The sequence below is a fragment of the Dipodomys spectabilis genome, unplaced genomic scaffold (assembly GCF_019054845.1).
Source record: "Dipodomys spectabilis isolate Male_0828 unplaced genomic scaffold, ASM1905484v1 ptg000783l, whole genome shotgun sequence".
Classification (NCBI taxonomy): Eukaryota; Metazoa; Chordata; class Mammalia; order Rodentia; family Heteromyidae; genus Dipodomys; species Dipodomys spectabilis.
In genome coordinates, this window is record NW_024871460.1 from 8,241,209 (window position 1) to 8,250,295 (window position 9,087).

The window sequence follows — 9,087 nt, forward strand, 5'->3', positions numbered from 1 at the left end:
TGATTGCAAGTGACAGAAAACTAATTACAACTTGTTTCATCAAAAAGAGAATTGGTTCACTTTACTAGGAAGTCCAGAAAAGATTCTAGCCTCGGGATCTTCAGGTAATAAAAAAGTTATTTCTCTCTTCTCTCAGTTTTGTTCCTATAGCAATTTCTCCTTATGAATCAACTCCATTTCTTAGGCTATGTAGATGGAGTGGGTAAGGGTTTGGTGTAAAAGAATAGAATTTGGCTGGTTACCAGTAGATCTCATCTATAATCCTATCTACTCAAGGAGGCTGAATTCTGGAGAAGCTTGGTTCAAAGCCAGACTGAACTGAAATATTCATTAGACTCCACCTCAAAAATATTAGAAAGGTACTCATTACCTTGCACATGTAATTGTAACCCCGCTGTACAATATTTTCACAATAAAAAATAACCAGCAAAAAGCAAGGCAGGAGGCAAGGCTCAAGTGATAGAGCTCCAGCCAAAACAAGCAAGCCAGTAAGCATGACACCCTGACTTCAAACTCCCATATTGACTAAAACAATATAGTGGAATTTGAAGAAACTTTAACAAGCCAAAGTATAAAGAGGTGGAGCTAGGAAGGTGGTTCAGTGGTAGAATGCTTGCCTAGCATGCATGCAGCCCTGAGTTCAATTCTTCAGTACCACAGCCACAGAAAAAGCTGGAAGTGGCGCTGTGGCTCAAGTGGTAGAGTGCTAGCAAAAGAAGTTCAGGGACAGTGCCCAGGCCCTGAGTTCAAGCCCCAGGACTGACCAAAAAAAAGAAAGAAAAGGAAACAAAGTATAAAGAGGCAATCAACCATTGCATATATATATATATATATATATATATGTATATATATATATATGAAATATAAAGCTTAAAAGAAAAATATTAATATTTTTTCTAAAGCACAGGTTAATAATATTAGTTGAACATCGCCTACACATTAATAAAACTTGTAAAACCTAAAAAAAAAATCTTAGAGATAATCTCAGAGACTTAATGGAGTTGGGCAAATTCCCAAAAGCACAGCGTTACCAGATTCAAGGGACTATGATTCTTAGACTGGACCTCATAGGAGCTGGCCAAAGTGCTGACTATAGACTATAGACTCATAATTGTACTCTTCCATAATTTCCCTCCTCAAAGCGAGTTGCCTAGCCCATGGTTAGGCCTCTTGATAAGAGGTATCCAAAAGGGGAAAAAAGGAACCGCAAACAATACAGTAAAAACTTCTTTTTTTTCCATTTCTTGGAGTTCATTGTCAAGAGCATCATTTGATATAATCATATACACATAGCTATTGAGCCTTGTGATCCTCTCCTAAGAAATATACCCTTTGTCTTGTATATAATTTTATCTAATTTGGGAGGGGGATGGGGAAGCACAGAGATGGTGGGCTAAAGGATGAAGCAATTCAGCATTGACAGCAATTCAGACACTATGTTGGAAATGAACTATACAACTTGGGGGTAGGAGAGTTGAGAGGGGAAATGCACTAATTACTTATATAGCTGTAACCTCTCTGTATATCACCTTTACCATAAAATTAAATAAAAAAAGAAATATACTCATTACCTGACTTACATAACTGTAACTCCTCTGTACATCACCTTTACAATAATTATTTTTTTAAAAAGAGGTACCCAAGCCTAAGTGCCTTTCCTCAAATCATACTACGGCAAAGAACTTCTAATGGGCTCTTCCAATACTAGTGTTCTGGTTGCATCCTCTTAGACTTCCCCTTCGCAAATCTACGTCTCCCATTTCCCTGCCTGTGCTATTACCAAATGTATTTCCTACTAGAATTCACATACGCAAAACTCTGACTCAGAATCTCTTTCCAAGGAACCAATCTAAGACAAGTTCAAAGCAGTTGTCATTGACTTTCATCAAAAATTACCTTTTCTAATTCAGTCCATTGACTTTGCCTGCTTCATTTCCAAAGAGATATTGTGAAATGAATCATGTTTTGGAAAATGAGCAATTTTCAAACAAGGGACAAAAAAATGCTTCCATGACATCCTGAGAAAGGTAGTATAATTTTATGTGAATTGTGGACTCGGTCGACTATTTTTCAAGGTAAATATTTTATGTTCTCTACTACAAAGCTGAACAGATGTCCTTTGTCATCTTGGTTTACTCTTTTTCTGTGTTCCTGGCAAAGTAAACTACTTGATGAACAGCCAGAATTTAGAAGCATCTCCTTTGTGGAGTTTTGCCACCAGTACTTGCTGAACATCAGAATCTATTTAAATACAAACTGTTTCCTTGGGAAGCAACTATGAGATCCTGTACTCTAAGGTCACTGGCAATTGGATAACATTTGTTTAATTCCAGTGTAATGTAGGTACAAAGTAACTAGTCCCTACACCTTGTTTGAGTTGCAACTGAAATCATCTAAGAAAGACAAGAAACAAAGGGTGTTCTGTTCATTTAGTGCTTGAAGGTCACTTCAAGTCACTTAGTTTAGTTCCTACAGAATTTTCAGAATGTAGGTTTCTTTTTCAATTTTCTCTCTCAACAGTTTTCAGTAGCAAATGCTAGCCTCTGTGTTCTGCTCTCTGAAATGTGGAAAGTACTCTTCTAAATCTCCCCTCATTGACTTGAGGCCATTTGAGATTCCTCCACAGAATTTCTTTTTCTGATGTCAGACTAAAATTTTCAAGAGATTAGAAAAGCTTCAAAGTTCAGGATGAGTATTACTGAGTTTTCAAGAAACCTTACAAAGAAGGAACTTTGATCACTAAGCCACTAAGCATGAGTACAGAACAGAAAACCATCAATAAAGCATTTATTTGTTCAGAATACTTTATAGAGATCATCTTTTTTGATTCTCAGGTAATTCTATATCATTCTGCCTTTATTGAAGAGGAGACTGAATTTAAGAAAAATAAGTAAGTTGTCACACAGCTTACATTCCTAACATAGCAGACAAGCTCTCCTGACATGGGCTTGCCTATTTAATAGTCTCATACCCTAACAACACAGGAGTCATAAAGGAAAGGTGAAAACAAGGTGATCAAGGTGAAAACAGGATCAAAGGCACAAAATGAAAGGAGTACTTGATACGTGAGTGTATAAGTGTCATAAGAAAGACAAGACTCTGGGGTTGATGGCAACAGACAGATATATAAAATAAGACATGAAGCTCTAGGGTTTGGGATAAAGAGCTTCTTCCTAAGAAACAGACACAATTTCCATGAACTAGAAAATATGAAGACTACTTCCAATAAAAATAGAAAGAACATCTATAAAGTCATCCCAACAGGCCAGAGACAGTCTTCTCTGCGTTGTAGATTCTTGGCCCTATGTCACATTATCTAATCTATATTTTCACAGTCCATCATCAGACTGAATTAGGTTGCTATGGATGGAACTTTGGAGGCAGATGCAGAGTCAACTGAAGACATATGATGTAAATGTGTCTCTGAGGAGGTCTTCACAGAAACACAAATTCATTTCCAAATAAAACAGCATTTAGGGGGATTACCATTATTGACAAGTGCTTCTCTCTTAGAATAGCAACAACACAACACTCAGAAATAACCCTGGAATCACTTTAGTTCTGTTATTATAATGAGACCCTTTGGCACCTTTGGAGGTTGACCATGTTTATCCAAACATATATATATGGATATATATATGGATATATAATTTATATATACATTCCAAGATGAGAAAAAGTGGCTAATTTTTGAACTGTGGTTAGCAAGCAAATATCTTGGTATATAGGTATATAGTTCTAGAACTAGTCACTTTTTCTCATGTTGGAATGTCAGAAATGAAATTAACACAAAAGGGTACTAGAACATGGGAGTGGGGTGGAGAAATCAGTAGCAATTGGTACTATTACTAATGTGTGATCTTGGGCAATATGTTTAACCTCTCCTTGTTGTAGTTTCCACAAATGACAATCCTATAGGGTTATTGTGAGGGTCAGATGCAATTCTGTATGCAGAACAGTTAATGCTATGTAATTTCCACCTCATGATGTGATATTTGAAGAGAGGAATTGAAAAAGACAACAAGAGATTTGGCTCTTCTGCCAGGAAAGTCTGGCTAACTCAGAAGCAAAATGCATGCCCTAGGCTTAGGAATACTGAAATCAGTTGTTCACCTTTCTTCAAGCAACATTCCAGAATATTAGTCACTAAAAGGCAGTTTTATAACTGTAAAACCTCAGTTTATATGTTTCCAAAATAATTTACCTTTTTTAAAAGGAGAAAAGAAAGATTTTAATATTTATGAAGCCAGATATATATATAAAATAAAAAAACCAACTGCCTCCAAAAATCTGTTCCACAACATATAAACAAAAATAACTTTATGTTTTAGTCTAAGAAATAAAATTTTAACCATCTAATTCTCTCTTGCTTGGGATAATATAATAAGATAATTTTGGCCTGTAGGTACATCCTTCAGATGTGTCTCTCAGGACCACTAATTGATTGATGTATTCTGCCAATAAGTTACTTCAAATAAATGAATAAGGGATGCCCATTTGCCATCATTGCATATACTACTGAGAATGCAATGGCCTCGGAAAATGAATAAGATGCTCACTATTTTCACTGATTAAACTCCTACTCATCCTTTAAGACACAGATCACCATTTCCATGAACCCCTTGTGTCCAGACCCAGTCTCTTCAGCAGAATACCATGCATATTTTGATAGACCTTTCTTCAGATGCGGCTCTGGCTCTACTCCTTCCACCAAAATCAACTTGGACAAGTAATGTCTCCTTTAAACTTTAATAACCACAATGGTGTGTTACTCGAACCTTAGTAGATACAAGGCCTTACAGGCAGTCCAATATTTTCAACTCTCACAACTTCTGTTCTTAATGCTGAGGAACTAGAGCAGTTCAATAACTTGAATAGGGCAGCACATTCTATAAGCTAATCTCCAAAACTTCAGCAAACATGCAAACCCCAATTTTTTATTCTCCCTTTCTCACGCTCCCCACCACTAAGTAGCTACCCAATAAAAAGTGGTGCTGATTAGGTGAGCATTAACAATACCAATTTCTTTTTACTATAGAACCATAGAGGTCTTTGTGGAAATTTTTTAAAAATTATGTTAACCACTGTGTTCTTAGATCTTGAATTTGACTCTCTTCAAAAAGAGCTGGATCAGAAAGTGGCAAACCTATCAAGATATCTGACATGCATTGTTTTCTTAAAGAAAAGTAAGACCATTCAATATTGGCATAGAATATTTCTGATTCCCTAAGATGACATTGAGAATATAAGCAGTTATCAAGCTAATAGAACAGCATCATTCTGCAACACTTGCAAAAATGTTTCTAAGTACTGTGACTCACACAGATTGTTTTTCCCAGCCTTATCTCCCATTTTAGTGCTCACCAGGCCTGCCCCAGCTTAGTTTCTGAGGTTAGGCAAGATCACAAGATCATGAACATTGAAGGCGTTAGGATGGTAGATTTTTCTAGTCTTTGCTTTTCATGGTTGAAAGGGACTCCTAGCTATCTCCTGTAGAAAACAGAGAATGATGACAGGGGTGACATTGACCAAGGTGCATTGTACTCACAAACTAATATATTGAATTGAAAACCCTTTGTACAACTGCTTAAGGACAATTAATTAATTAACCTATTAGGAGGGGAAAGAGATCACTCCATCTGTGAAGAAGCCCAATTCCTGACCATCCCTTCCAGTTGACAAAACAGGTCATCCTCATTGCTCCCTTCTCATCTTGTCATAATTCTGAGCCATTCTAGTTCTTAGAGATAGTTATGAACTTTCAAGGTACCTAGAAATTTGAAAGGACCTTGTCCAACTGGTACAAGATGGAAGCTCCAGGGTGATATGGAAAACACAGGCAATCCCCAGCCAATAGATGTGTCATGTGCTTTTTTTAATACACACTTTATCCATCCTTACTATATGTGTAGGTAAACAACATCTCAGTTCACTGTATCTTTATGAGTCGGACCTTAGTTTCTTTGTGCATGCACCATACAAGGCAAGGTAAGTAAGCATCTGTCATCTTATAACTTTTGCTGAGCTCAAACACACCCCACTCCAGCAAGTGTCCTCAGACTCCATCAACACAAAGGACATCCTGATATATGCACAGCATCTCGACAGCAATGATCAAATGGCAGCCACCTCTCCAGGAGTTTGTCCCATCTCCATACTCATACTTGGAGCCATTTGAAGAAAGAGATCTCTGTGACTTCATCATTATCCTCAATATTCAGGTCAATGCCTGCTCCAAGCAGCCACTTCCATGTCTCACTGATGAAGTAATAAATCCACAGAGCAACTTCAGTAACTTCACTAGTCTTGAGTCCCATTGAATCATATTTCTGCCAATTTTTTCAATCCAAAAGAAATGCCTCTAATAAATAGTCTTCATTTTCAAAATACCATCTGGAATATTTTGTCATGTACCCTGAATAAATTAAAATTTAAAAGCCCTATTTTTATATCAACTTCACTTGGCAAATAGGCTTTGGTGAGTAAAATTTATTCTCCTGTTCTGATCTTACTGCAAAAAAAAACCTTCAGAAACAAGCTAATGTTTTTAAAAATTGCTAATGGTTAAATTGTTACTACTGTTTATCAAGTCCCTTGTAAATAATCTAGCAGCTGTGAATATTCTATACTTCTTACAAAGAAATATTTTTAATGGAGGGCAGGGAGATGTCGTAAATAATGATAGTTGTTGTAAAAAATAAATGTTTTCGCATTTTATGGTTCATCTGCAATGAATTATAGATTACATTTTAAAGTGGGCTCTGGTGGGGAGGAGGCTTCCATCTCATAAAGACTAACACTGGAATAACAGAGTGTTGGGTTTCTCATTATGTAGTTAACCTCTTCAGGGCCATGCTTCCTGAGCTGAATGGAGAGCATAGAATGGGGATCTGCTTCCGCTTTGGGAAGTTCAAATGCATAAACAGGATTTCTATCATAGTGGTCATGTATCATTCTGGTCATGCACTCCTTGAAAACACAAACACTGCAAACATTTTCTTTGTTAAATGGGCAAATCTAGTCATTATATCCAATGTACATACGTAAAAATGGGATTACATAACCTACCGGGTTGGGTAGGGTTGGGAAAAAAAGGGAGAATGATGGAAGGGGTCACATTGCACTTATAAACTGATCTGCTGAACTGAAACCCCTAGTAAAATGACGTAAGGACAATTTTTAATTAAAATAGGTTGGATTCTGAAGAGTGAACTTCTGCTTAAGAATGCCTTCATCTTTTATAGAACACACATCCTTTTTTTAAATAGCAGCACTGTTCACAATAGCCAATGGAATCAGCCTAAGTACCTACCTACCAACTGATGACTGGATCAAGAAAATGTGATGTGTATCTACATTTACAAACGATAGGTACATAGATAATAGATTGATTGAGGTATATAGATAATAAATTGATTGATTGACAATTATCATTTAACCATTAAGAAGAATACAAGTTTGTCTTTTGCAGGAAAATTAAGTAAAATAAACTAGACTGAGAATAACAAATAGTGCATTTCTCTCTCATATGCAGACTATAGTGCTTAAATAGGGGGACTGTTGGAGAGTGAAAAATCAATGGGAAGGGAAAAAGTGAAAAGAGATGATGAAAAGAGGTGAATATCATTAAAGTACTTCTTATGAATATATGGGAACAGAACTGGAAAAAAAACATTAAAATTATCACCAAAAGACAGAGAGGGGAAAAATAGATGAAGTGAATATGATCTGTGTATCTTATATTCATGCATGAAAGTAGCACAATACATGTCATCAATACACACTAGCAAAAGAGAACACCTCCACCTTGAAGCTCTCTTGCTTTCTGTTTAAATCACTTCCACTTAGGGGACAGCACCAATAATTGGAATCAGAGTTGGGTCGTGTTTGTTTCTAGTTTACTTTTGCTTTTCATTCTGAGAAGAATGCTTTAGATGCTTTTCCATGTCCCCAAAAGTCACTGAGTTGGATCCATGGATCCATGAGAAACTTGAAGCATTCGAGGTTTCATAACAAATACCAAATGTACAGCTACCAATTGTCTCACCAACTCACATCTGAGGGGCTTGTAACAGGTAACAGGAACCAAAAACCTTCTCCCTAATCAAGGATAGAGACCAAGAGAGAATGTGGCAGAAACAATGAGGTGAGTGCTCAGAGGAGGACTGGAATGTTATAGAAAATTACAGACAGAGTTTCCACTAGAAATAAGAAATAGCTGGATAAGGAAATGTTAGATAAGAGTTCAAGACTTCTATTGGACAGAATAGTTATTACAATTATTAACAATGTGTTGTATACTTGAAAACTGAAACAAAATAGAATAGGCTTAAATGTTTGCTCACACCTCACACATACATACACACACAAACTACACCTGCATATGGTAACTGATATGTCAATAAGCTTGAGTTAGCCATTCTACAAACTATAATTCCAAACATGTTGCACACGATAAGTATATACATTTTATTTGTCAACTTCAAAGAGCTAATTACAATAAAATAGTTAAAACAATAAAAATGATTTATTACTAAATAATGAATTTTATTAAAATAATGAATTCATATCCTTAGTCTCTGAGCCTCGATTTTTTTTATAAAAAATAAAATGGGAGATGGGAAGGGAAGGGAAGGGGAAACAAAGGAGGAGGCAACAATGCTTGATAAGAAATGCACTTATTACCTTGCCCGTGTCATTGTAACCCCTCTGTAACAATAAAACATGAAAATTTTTAAAAATAAAAAAATAAAATGAGATGATTTCATTTCAAGGGCTAGCATTTTCTGAATCTAAAAATAAAGCATTTACAATGCATTTCACTCATTGGAAATCTTTATCACTTGAAACCTTGGACCAAGTGGCTATTACAATGGTTCCTCCTCTATTGATGGTGAAAGACAGCCCGGGGACTCACCACTTTCCCATCAGCCTCTTGTCATACAGTGGTGTAGGCTTTTGTTGTAGACAAAACAGCACATCCCAGCCACAGAGAGGCTTCCTGAAGGACACAGACCTAAGGACTGGCAGCCCTAGATTCAAATTCCATTGTGAAGAAGAAGCGAGGACTTTTCTATTTTGTAGACA